Raw genomic sequence first — 13,945 nt, forward strand, 5'->3', positions numbered from 1 at the left:
TCCGGTTCTGATTACTTTAAAATTCAAAATTTCATTGGTATTCCCTTTAGATATGACTATGCGATCCAGTTGAAATTCTCCTACGTCTGGATTTTGAGATATTCAAGTTTAGGTTTTTATTGGTAATTTGCTGAAATGTGTGAACATCCGTTTTAACATTTTACTTGCTTTATTGCTCCCAAAATAAAAATGTCTTTTTAAAAGTGTCTTTATTTTTTTATTATCCCTGGTAAATGCTAGAATCTGTTGCCACATATTCATGTATATGTTTACAGAGGAACATGTCTATAAAAACAACGCAATATGGAACTCTGTTACTTCAAATACACTGGTGTGCAAACGTTAAGGACAAAAGTAACTTTCGCATTAGCTTAGTGAATCATGGACCGTACATAGAAAGAACCACTACAGTACATTACAGATGGTAACTAAAAGAAATGCGCAATGAGACGAACAGAAATTCCATTTTCATTCAAAGACAGTACTTACACTGAAGAGCATTGACCGGTGAGCATATTGTGTTCAATGAGTTGGAGGTCAGCACGCTCTTGCTACATTGTACCTCCCTACACTATAACACATGGACCACTACGACAATCACTCGACAGTGTTCCTGGTTGTATTATGTGTTCCCACATCTACATCTACATCCATACTCCGGAAGCCACCTGACGCTGTGTGGCGGAGGGTACCTCGAGTACCTCAATCGGTTCTCCCTTCTATTCCCGTCTCGTATTGTTCGTGGAAAGAAGGATTGTCGGTATGCCTCTGTGTGCGCTCTAATCTCTCTGATTTTATCCTCACGGTCTCGTCGCGAGATATTCGTAGCAGGGAGCAATATACTGCTTGACTCGTCGGTGAAGGTATGTGCTCGAACTTCAACAAAAGCCCGTACCGGGCTGCTGAGCGTCTCTCCTGCAGAGTCATCCACTGGAGTTTACCTATCATTTCCGTAACGCTTTCGCGATTACTAAATGATCCTGTAACGAAGCGCGCTGCTCTCCGTTGGATCTTCTCTATCTCTTCTATCAACCCTATCTGGTACAGATCCAACACTGCTGAGCAGTATCGAAGCAGTGGGCGAACAAGCGTACTGTAACCTACTTCCTTTGTTTTCGGATTGCATTTCCTTAGGATTCGGCTCTGAGGACTATGGGACTTAACATCTGTGGTCATCAGTCCCCTAGAACTTAGAACTACTTAAACCTAACTGACGTAAACTCATCAACAACACCCAGTCATCATGAGGCAGAGAAAATCCCTGACCCCGCCGGGAATCGAACCCGGGAACCCGGGCGCGGGAAGCGAGAACGGTACCGCACGACCACGAGCTGTGGGCCTTAGGATTCTTCCAATGAATCTCAGACTGGCATCTGCTTTACCGACGATCAACTTTATATGATCACTCCATTTTAAATCACTCCTAATACGTACTCTCAGATAATTTATGGAATTAACTGCTTCCAGTTGCTGACCTGCTATGTTGTAACTAAATGATAAGGGATCTTTCTTTCTATGTATTCGCAGCACATTACACTTGCCTACATTGAGATTCAATTGCCATTCCATGCACCATGCGTCAATTCGCTGCAGATCCTCCTGCATTTCAGTACAATTTTCCATTGTTACAACCTCTCGATGTACCACAGCATCATCCGCAAAAAGCGTCAGTGAACTTCCGATGTCAACCACAAGGTCATTTATGTATATTGTGAATAGCAACGGTCTCGTCATATGAGGGTATATCTAGAATCACTACGCAAACTGAATCTGCCCGCCCGACCAGCATGCGACCCCATTCCTCGCTGCTCCAGTCCATATGCTCTTGGCATAACAGCAAATCTTTGAACACAGTGGACTTAAGAGCCAACGTCATTGGTACTCTGTACTCCTTCACCATGAGCGTCTTTGCAACGGCCCATTCCGCCCTGACTTTGTTTTTGTGGATGACAGTGCCCTGTCGCATGGAACACCGCAGGCGGAGGAGCTCTTTGAAAGATAAGATATTCGCCGAATGGACAGCACTGTCCTTTCCCCGCCTTGAACCCAATCGAGCAGGCGTGGGGTGTGTAGGTGGGGTGAGGGTGGGGGGAGCGGGTGGCGGACGCATTGAGTACGTCCGCAACGACCATCCAGCATTGTCCACCATACCGGCGGAGAATGGAACGCTCTACGAGAAGAACTCCTTACCAACCTTGTGATCAGTATGGGAGCACGTGGCAGAGCATGAACAGCCGTCCGTGGTGAGATCACCCTATTAAGACTCAGGTCCCACTTTTTCTGATGTCCAGGAGATCATCATGGACTGCGACGTCGTCATTGTAATTATTGTCTTTGAATAAAATTGTCTTTTCTGTTCGTCTCACTGCGTGTTACTTTCAGTTGCCCTATATGTGTGTGGTTTTATTTTGGACAATTTGGTTTAATTTACTGACATTTCCTTGTAATTATTCCTGTGAAGTCGCTTTTATAGTCTGGCCATCAGCATTCATTAATGTTTTTAGATAGCGCTTCTCATCTACCGGGTGATCAAAAAGTCAGTATAAATTTGAAAACTGATAAATCACGGAATAATGTAGATAGAGAGGTACAAATTTACACACATGCTTGGAATGACATGGGGTTATATTATAACAAAAAATACAAAAGTTCAAAAAATGTCCGACAGATGGCGCTTCATCTGGTCAGAATAGCATTAATTAGCATAAGAAAGTAAGACAAAACAAAGATGATGTTCTTTACTGGAAGTGCTCAATATGTCCACCATCATTCCTCAACAATAGCTGTAGTCGAGGAATAATGTTGTGAACAGCACTGTAAGGCATGTCTGGAGTTATGGTGAGGCATTGGCGTCGGATGTTGTCTTTCAGCATCCCTAGAGATGTCGGTCGATCACGGTACACTTGCGACTTCAGGTAACCCCAAAGCCAATAACTGCACGGACTGAGGTCTGGGGACCTGGGAGACCAAGTATGACGGAAGTGGCAGCTGAGTACACGATCATCACTAAACGACGTGCCCAAGAGATCTTTCACGCGTCTAGGAATATGGGGTGGAGCGCTATCCTTCAAAAACATCTTACGTTCCAGCAGGTATTTATCAGCCAGGCTAGGGATGATGCGATTCTGTAACATATCGTCGTACCTCTCACTCGTCACGGTAGCTGTCCAGCGCCATCTGTCGGACATTTTGTGAACGTTTTTTGTTTTTTTTTGTTTCTAATAAAACCCCATGTCATTCCAATCATGTGTGTCAATTTTCACCTCTCTATCTACATTATTCCGTGGTTTATAAAGTTTTCAAATTCATTCCGACTTTTTGATCACCCGGAAGTTTTGTGTTGCAATTATCCTCGTCTGTGCGTAGTCGTTAGTCAGGTTGTAGACTTTCTGCAGTAACACTCTGTGGTTTACGGTGTCAAAGGCCTCCGAAAGGTCAACAAAAGCTGCACCTGTTATCTTCCTCTGCTCAAAGCCATTTTCTATGAACTGAGAAAGATGAAGGATTTGTGAGGTACAATTGAGGCTGTATAGAGGATGTGTGAGAGCTTCCCAGTAAAACTTCTGCAGCGGAGACAATACAATTCTGGCGACATGTGTTGAAACTCGAAAGCTGTTCGAAACAGTTTCAAAGGCTACGCGGCCTGTCATTGCCTATATTGGTCTCCACGAGTCACTTCAACACCGCGATTGACTCTCATCTTGCAGTTAAGTATGTGAACAGCTTCGATATATCGAAAAGTAATTATTTTTACTATCGGTATTTAATGATTATTACTAATTATTATCAATAGAAAATTATTATATTTATTATTAATATTATTGTTATTTATTGTGGGTCATCGTTTACTACAGTAACGTTCAATTTTTGTTTACATAAATGACAATAAATACCGGAAGGACAAAAAGAATTAGTTCAGCGCTGGTATATTGGTCACTGGTTATCCATTGTGTCCGCCTAGACGCTACTGCACAAAATTTGTTAACCGGCTGTTGTCTCCGATGAAGTATTATCGCCATTGGAATTTGGTGCTAAGTAACCACTCGTTCAACGCTGTTACGTTAGAAAAAACTAACTTGTTGTGCAATTTTGTAGTAATTACACGGAATGACCTGGCTTCTTCAAATGACTACGCTTAACGGGGGAGTTTCGAGTGACTCCTTTACGCGATTGTACGGGATCACAAATTCAAATGTCCTTTATGCCCGCACTGACCATTATGCCCGAACTTCTATCAGATCCTCCAGTTGAGTATGATACGGACAACCACGTCTTCCAAAGCATCGATAGCAGCGTTGATTGGGTTTGTGTATACGTTGCTGGTTTGACTAATCCACAGGCAACCTTCTGCATCTTGAGTTGCCGGCTAAATCACCTGACGAAATGTGTGGAACAGCTGCTGAAACTTCCCACACCACATTCCTATACTTTGGTGGTTCTATGGAATCTATTCATCAGTGAGTAGCTTCTACTGGACGTACACATCTGAAGAGTCTGGTGGACTCTCTTTCTCGGCTCGGCGAACTTAAGGCTAAGGCCGACGTCACACGGTATTAGCGTACTACCTCCCGGCAGTGACTAATATACTGCCATGTGTGCTCAGATGCAGCACTAACAATGTACGGCACGAACGCGATATCCATAGCTGCTGTTCTGGCTGGGAAAGTCCGACTTACGTGTTCCCACGGCTACTACGCAAGTCACACCGGACGCGAGTGGGCCTCGGTCGGTGCTGCTGTAGGCGGTGTTTCTGGGTACTAATGGGGTTTCCCGGCACTCCCTGTGTTGACATGCCGTCCGTTCCACACCCTCCTACGACACAGATTATACTCGGAGGGCAACACAGAGCCGGTTCTCTTTAGCAAGACATAAGCCGCCGTAACAGATCAATCGATCAAGGTGAACTACCCACAATTTGCAGTAGTTGTTCTGAGAGGAATTATTATTTATTCAGTGCGTTGCACATTTTATCTATAATTTTACTGAAATAATTCCTTCGTTTTAGTCCTAAATCACACAGTAACTACTGTCAACTTTGAAAACCAATTGAGATACTCTTTAGATGCTTGTAGTCTAAAATCTTTGATCCCAAAAATTCAGTGCCATACTTATATTTCTTTGTAACTGCGCATAGCGTATCAGTTTATTTCTTTGTAACTGCGCATAACGTAACAGTCGAGAACCAGTGTATACAATAATGAATATTATACAATAAAACAAAGTATTGTGTGTTTCCTCATTTACAAATTTTATAAATTGTAGACTCTGGGGAAATACCACACGTAGACAAACTATTCGTTGCACAGTATCAAGCAGCTAAGAGAATATCTGATGTCCAGCTTCGGACCTCACGTAGGGAGCTTTTAAAAGCGATGCATGCTGCCAACCGTTTCTTATTACATTTACTCTCTATTTTGCAGTTAGTTGTTAGTAACTGCTAACATCTTGAAAATAATAACAGCGTTCATTATTTAACACTGGGGCCTATGCATTCCATCATTTCCAGGATAGTCTTCCTTTTGAAAAATGGTCAAATTGCTATGAGCACTATGGAACTTAACATCTGATGTCATCAGTCCCCTAGACTTAGAACTACTTAAACCTAACTAACCTAAGGACATCATACACATCCATCCCCGAGACAGGATTCGAACCTGCGACTCTAGCGGTCACGCGATTCCAGACTTACGCGCCTAGAAGCGCTCGGGCACTCCGGCCGGTTTTCCTCTTGCAAAATCGCATCTAAGAATGCAGCTATCAAAATATTCGGCCTTTGCCTAGTCAACAAAAAAGCAGTAGTGTTAAAAACTATTTCAAATCATTGTTGCATGTACATACTCTTGGTTCATAGATCAATTTCTGAGAAGGATGTAAACATAAAAGTAACCGCCTCGATCCATATCATAGCGAGATATTATAAAAATTACCCGTGATACGTGGAAACAAATAAAATAATACTTTGTGATTTTCCAAGACCTTCACAACAACTGCGTATTTTGGAGCGAAATAAATACTTCGATGCATTTAGTAGTTGTGCTGTCAAATTCTGCATGAATATATATGTTAAACATTCTGATTGAAATCATTTATCGCTATATTAACATCTCTATTCAACGATTTCTGGAGGAAAAGGGAACTGCTTACTCTTATAATATAATGCTTAAAACACATTAACTGTTATCTTGGAGAAAGTGAATTTTATCGATGCGCTATACTTGCCCTAACTTAAAAACTGTCTCATGCCTCACATTTTAGAATGTCTTGCTTACTTACTATCACTTCGCAAACTCTGAGGAGTGACAGCGTGAAAATGGTACTATGATACTCAATCGGAAGCAGCCATCTCGTATACTAGCGTTGGAAAGTTTTCGTCGCCCGTGTTGTGAGTGTATAAATTATTTTCTGTGATTTGCTTGAGAATAAAAAGCAAAATATGACTACTAATGTTATTTATCTGGCGAACTGCTTTTTGGCTTGCATCATTAGATAACAGATACTAGTGTTTTACAAAAAAATCACTGAAACAGACATTGCAGCTATAATTTGAAATTCGCAGATTTAGTTTAAGAGGATTTACATGTCTGAACTTTTCATCGTCGACAGAGATCCAGTCCTTTGATAAATTGAGAATAAGATTGCAGTTAAGTGATCTTCAGTTTTATTTTAATGTGATCAATTTCGAGGCTTCTAGCCTCATCTTCAAGATGTACCTAGTTGTTCATCTGAAATATTACAATAAGCCAGTGCATAGACAATACAACTGCATTACTTATTGAGTTTGTGTTGACTATTTCCTTGACCAAGTCCGGCAGTAAGATTAATCAGTGCTCGTATATTCATTTGAATATATATATATATATATATATATATATATATATATATATATATATAATTACAGTTTGTACGAATGTACAGGCCCCTAATCGTTGTTACGTAAGTCGAGTATCATCTGATGGGGTTGGCATTTAGTTCATACTCTTTCAATTGACAAATATTTATTCTTGCTCTGGAGTGTGACACACACACGGATGGGGACACCTTGGTTTCACATGAAAATCGAGACACAAAGCGCCACTCAATGAAATGGCATCATTCACGATCCCCAACAAACCATTATAAGGAACAAATTCTGGGCTCCTACGTGGTTAAGGACCCAGTTTTTTAGGGTGGATAGGGCGCCCTATTCATCAGCTGTATTCCCAGAGGTGGGATAATAAATCTAACGACCTATTGTTAGATCCTTTGCCGACTACTGCACTACACCGTGCCGTTCAAAACAAACGGCGTGGAGTGTAGTTGAGACTCAATGTGCCTCTTCACGGTAACACTCGCCCGCATTCTGCTGCGATGACAACGGATTTTTGCTTGGGCTGTTGAAGTGCGATGTTTTTGAATATCCTCGTACTACTGGGAACTTGAAACAAATGTCACTGTTGACGAAGAGAGACAGCGACGTATTTACACTACTGGCCATTAAAATTGCTACACCACGACGATGACGCGTTACAGACGCGAAATTTAACCGACAGGAACAAGAGGCTGTGACACGCAAATGGTTAGCTTTTCAGAGCATTCACACAAGGCTGGCGCCGGTGGCGACACCTACAACGTGCTGACATGAGGAAAGTTTCCAACCGATTTCTCATACACAAACAGCAGTTAACCGGCGTTGCCTGGTGAAAAGTTGTTGTGGTAGACGTGTAAGGAGGAGAAATGCGTAGCCTCACGTATCCGACTTTGATAAAGGTCGGATTGTAGCCTATCGCGATTGCAGTTTATCGTATCGCGACATCCACGTCTCGATCCCTGAGTCAACATATGAGGACATTTGCAAGACAACAACCATCTGCACGAACAGTTCGACGACGCTTGCAGCAGCATGGACGATCAGCTCGGAGACCACGTCTGCGATTACCCTTGACGCTGCATCACATATAGGAGTATCTGCGATGGTGTACTCAACGACGAACCTGGATGCACGAATGGCCGCATGAATCCAGGTTCAGTTTACAGCATCATGATGGTCGCATCCGTGTTTGGCGACACCGCGATGAACGCACGTAGGAAGCGTGTATTCGTCATCGCCATACTGGCGCATCACCCGGCGTGATGGTTTGGGGTGCCATTGGTTACCTCGTCTCGGTCATCTCTTGTTCGCATTGATGGCACTTTGAACAGTGGGCGTTACATTTCAGATGTGTTACGATCTGTGGCTCTACCCTTCATTCGATCCCTGCGAAACCCTACATTTCAGCTGGATAATGCACGACCGCATGTTGCACGTCCTGTACGGGCCTTTCTGGATACAGAAAATGTTCGACTGCTGCCTTGGCCAGCACATTCTCCAGATCTCTTACCAATTCAGAACATCTTGTCAATGGTGGCCGAACAACTGGCTCGTCACAATACGCCAGTCACTACTCTTGATGAACTGTGGTATCGTATTGAAGCTGCATGGGCAGTTGTACCTGTACACGCCATCCAAGCTCTGTTTGACTCAATGCCCAGGCTTATCAACGCCGTTAGTACGGCCAGAGGTGGATGTTCTGGGTACTGATTTCTCAGGATCTATGCACCTAAACTGCGTGAAAATGTAATCACATGTCAGTTCTAGTATGATATGTTTGTCCAATGAATACCCGTTTATCATGTGCATTTCTTCTTGGTGTAGCAATTTTAATGACCAGTAGTGTAGCATTTGAAACATAAGGCTTTCAAATCTGTGAGTGCCTTCGAGTGGAGTGTAAGTAAAACACCTATTTAGTGCCTTCAACGCGTTAGGCTTTGTACCCACAAAACACCATTTGCGGGAAGTGTAACTCTTCCGCTTTCATCTCAAGAAATATGCTATGCAAAGTTATCGTTTGCTATTGCAAATGTCTGGAGAACATGCTCTGTCGAAAAAAAGTGCAGAGATTTGTTTCGACGATTCAAAGACAACGTTTTTAGATGAGTGACAGAAAGCGGTCTGATAGGTACGGTGTACCATGAACCGCTGCCACCGGGTCAGACGGTGAATGCCGAACGATAAAAAGCACGAGTACTCAATTGGAATCACGCACTTACAGACCTGTCATATTCGCAAGGGCAAGACGAAGTCACTGTGGTTCATGACAACGCGAAGCAACGTCATGCAAATCTAAGGAAGGGCGCCTTGAACCGAAATCGACTGGATGTGGTATGCCACGCGCCGTATTCACCAGATGTCGCTCGTTCCGGTTACCATTGGTTTCGGTCCGTGCACTATGGTCTTTCTGAACAATTATTTATGTACTTACTATCAAAAACAGTCTTGATCACAATTTATTTATTACGGTGACCGGTTTCGACCACTACTGTGGTCAGCTTCAGACCAAGGAGTAAGAACCTCCTTCTGGTGGTAAATCACTACTGACTACTAGTGATTTACCACCAGAAGGAGGTTCTTACTCATTGGTCTGAAAGTGACCACGGTAGTGGTCGAAACCGGTCACCGTGGTAAGTAAATTGTGATTAAGATAGTTTTAGAAAGTAAATATTTGTAACACATTCATCTCTGTTCACTCAATGTATTCAAAAGTGAAAACTGGCTCCATGAGTGGGTCACCTCAGAGGAAACCAAATTTTTTCTCCGCGGAATCCACTTGTACCCGGAATGTGAGAGGAAGCTGTAGCTGTCTTAAGACCACTACTTTCAGTAAATTGGCTTATACCATTCTGTTCAAATAAACGTGTTTTCTGTCCACCAGACAGTGAGGATTAATGCTCATACCCCCTTGCTCCCACGTGGCTCCAAGTGATTACCATTCTCTTTTCCAAACAGAAGAATTTTTTGAGCGAAAATGACTGTCGACAACGAATTGAAAGCAGACATCAGTGGCTGATTCAGGAACTTTGCGGCAACTGACTATGCGCAAGGTTTAGGAAAGCGTAACGGCATCTGCAACAAATACTTACATTTAAAAGGCGGCTACGCATATATATATATATATATATATATATATATATATATATATATATATATATATATATATATATATAAGTATGTTGCAAAATACATTTTCTTTCATTATCTTGAATAAAAATCCGCGGAGAAACAAACGTCCCTTACTTATGGAACGATCCTATTAAGAACACTTCTTAATCGTCCTTCGTTTCAAAGATTAGTTTGTCAGTTCAAGAGCTTGTATGTGCGTCTTTAGCATTTTTCGAGAAGTTCGCTATTATACAGTGTGAAAACATGTCTGATTCAAGCCTTACAGACTGGGGGCATTTAAGGCGTAAGATACGTTCGGATCTAGCATTAATCTGTGTACGCAATGTTAATTGCATGCAGTGAAAACTTTTGTATAAGTGTAAAGTTGTATACGGAGATCTGAACATTTGAAACAGGAATAACCAGAGTTATTAATAAGCAGAGCTTTATTTACGTATGTTATTAGCCTGTTTATTTGCAGCCGGTAACGATGGAGTGGTGTGGAAGTGATCAGGATGTGCTTCGGATTCGTTGGTCGTCACAGCCCCCTACGACTGCAACGTTCTATATCAAGCATTCTCGAAGACTCAGCATCTTCCGAATGGCGGTAAATTGGGGTAAATCGTTCTTTAGACCACTGGATCATTACAGAAGGAAGACATGCACGGACTGGGGAAAGAAATCAACGGTGCTCTTCTCAAGGCGTCCATCTGGACATTTGCTTTAAGCGATTCAGGGAAACTACGGCAAACCTACACTTGGACACGAGAACTGGAACCGCCATCCACTAATCGCTGCTCCACTTCGTTCAACTGCTGGCGTTACTAACATTGTAGCCTGCCCGAAACGGTCCTACTGTAACACACTCATTGCATTATTACGATTTCAGCTAATAATTACCTGTTAATCCAAATTGGCATATACACTATCTGATCAAAAGTATCCGAACAGCTCTATTTTACGCGGAATTTACCAATAGATGTTACCAGGGACTGATTCGCCCGTGTAAAATGACCCGGGGACTATTGTGTTGTCGACAGAATACGTCGAGGACTATTCATTGGATATCACCTAAGGAACGAATTCAAATGAGACATTTCAGCACTTCTAAAGCTGCCAAATTTGTCAAACCTAATGTACTGATGGACACGGGGAAGGTGCATCTGGAGTTAAAAAGAAATGGGGTGGATTGGTGGAGCAGCTCCTCATAAGCCATACGTTTCTGTACTCAGTGCTAAGCGACTCTTGAGCTGGACACTGGATGGTTGCAAACGAGTGATTTGGCTGATGAATGGAGCTATACCTTGTGGCAATCAGATGGAAGGGTTTGGGTTGGGCGAAGGCCTGGAGAACGTTAACTGCGATCGTGTGTAGCGCCCAATAGTGTCTAGTGCCTACAGTGAAGCATGGAGGAAACGATGGTCTGGTATATGGTTGCTTTTCATTGTTAGGACCTGGCCTCAATTGCGCTTAAGAAAACTTTAAATCGGGAGGGATATGTACACACTTTACAGCAGTGTGTACAGTGTGCAGTGGAGGAATAATTTGAAGCAGCACCTGTGAGACAATGTGGACGATAACGTCCCCGAATGGACTGACCTGCACAGAGCCCCGACATGAAAGCAACGGAACACATTCGGAAACATTCAGAACATCGACTTCGCTCCGGACCCAAGTGTCTAACATCCATACCTCCCCAGATTTCGGCTGTTGAGAAGGACAAACGTGACTGAAAACGATCCCAACCGAGTCAAACGGATCCAGCCTCTAACGTGCTGTAATTTAGCGACACTGCGTAAACAACAAGATCAATGATCACCTCTGACTCGCTTAGCCGCTAGTTTGGATAGAAGGAGTTGCATTTCTGACGTATTAAAGATTACGTCTGTGCCTTATCATGAAGTCTGCTTTGTCAGAACAGACTGCTATTATACTTTAACATTCCAATTGTTACTAGTTACGTTATGTTTTAAGATAACGCCAGTTAAAGGAGGACGCACTGAAAAGCAACGCCTTAGAATCATTTATGTGAAAGCTCTTAAAGCTTTTTAAATAATAAAAACGTTATTAATATTTTAAAACTTCATTCTTCATGCAGACACATTTATTTCTCGACGTAATCACCCTGGAGATGAACATATTTCTTCCAACGAGAGACCATTTTGTTGAGACCGTTCTGTAGAAGATTCGACTTTGTTGGGGGAGCCGCAACCTCATCCCTGCTTGCACCGCTTCTTCACTATCAAAGAAAAGTCCTCTAAGGCGTTCTTTAAGTTTTGGAAACAGATGAAACCTGGGGGGGAGTTGGAACTGTACGGAGGATGATCGATAATCGCTGACAGTGAACCCAAGGCGTCAGTCTGCTAAAGCTGTCGCAGCGCTCTTGTATGGTCTGGTATTGTCATGCTGAAGTAGAACCATGTGTAGACGAACTTGAATTGGAAACTCCGTTACAGCACGCTCTTTCCACCCACCGGTGTAGTTACGTCACACGTCGCCATGTTACACACTATAAAGCGTAGCCATCTGGCGGTTGGCGGCTACAAATACGTAGACATGAAGAATAACGATGTTGAAGCTTAACAACGTCTGTTTCATTTGAAAACCTTTAAGCGTTTTCGCAGAAAATATTCGGACCATTACTTTTCATCACACCGTAGTATGTCGCCCCTGCTGTCCTGAATTACTTCGATAGAGAGCGTGATCGAGTCTTGCTGTTGCCGACATATCCTTCAGATCTCCAGTCATGGGTTCCCGAGAGCCTTGCGCGCCACCAGTTGTCGGCACTAAGAGTGATCAACTTTGTCCTAGCGCTGAAACGGCATGGAATGACGACGTATCTGTCATCCATCATCAGTTCGACGCCTCGCCCAGATGTGTTGGAGCCATTGCTCTGACATAGGCCACAGGAAGGTGTACTAAACTTCGCAGCCCTCTTACATCAGCCTACAGATTTAGTCATCCATTCTTTCCGTTATAGTATACATGCACAACATGTAAAATTTCGCCATTCGCTATCATCTCTTTCTTTGTAGTTTCAATAGCCAGCAGTCAAATTCTTCCACTCCATTCGAAACTAATAGATCGGGGGATGTCCGGTGAAGGACGAGACAAAAAAATTAGATACAATCCCTAATTGTACATGCAGTCTATCTACTATTTTATCTTGTATGTTAGTAAACAATTCACATTCCATACTTCCACAACAGTTCAATGTACCGAGATCTATATCTACATCTACATCATTACTCTGCTATTCAGAATATAGTGCCTGGCAGAGTGTTCAGTGAACCACCTTCAAACTGTCTCTCTACCATTCCACTCTCGAACGGATGGGAAAAACGAGCACTTAAATTTGTAGATTGTCACATCTACACACTACAGTAGCTAGTCCTGTGAATAGGGCCTGACATAGTACAAAAATTTTAGACGACGCAAGATGTAGTACAGCGTGGCTATAGCTGCCGGAAAGAAATAGTACACGTGAAAGTAGACGTAGATTTTGACCCGATGATGGCATATGCCACACGGTAGGTAGTAGGTGTTCTGATAATAGTTTCAACACCGTCCACCAACAGATAGTGTAATGGCCTAGCTACCGCAGCGCCATCTGTGCCTTCACTTAAACAAAGAATGCTCACTGTCAGACTGCTCAGTGTAGCGCAAACGTGTAAAGCAAGCAGGCAACAATGCTACGGACCCCTCTCGAGCGTCCTACAGCCAACTGAGGGAGTTTGTAATGGGTCTTGTGGCCTTCTGGGTGGAGGGATTCTGGGTGGAGGGATGGACCTTTTGTGGAACTGCGACACAAACTGGACGCGCTGCGTCAGTTGTGCAACCATGCTGATATTGGTAGTCACGGGAACGTCCTCACACCCACAGACACACAGGACAGACGCCAGCCAGGATCGTCGTATTGTCGTATTGTAAGAGCAGTAGTGATCGTACAGCTGCCACAGCACAAACAAGAGACCTTGTGGGACCAGACGT

The sequence above is a fragment of the Schistocerca gregaria genome, chromosome 3 (genome assembly GCF_023897955.1).
Source record: "Schistocerca gregaria isolate iqSchGreg1 chromosome 3, iqSchGreg1.2, whole genome shotgun sequence".
Classification (NCBI taxonomy): Eukaryota; Metazoa; Arthropoda; class Insecta; order Orthoptera; family Acrididae; genus Schistocerca; species Schistocerca gregaria.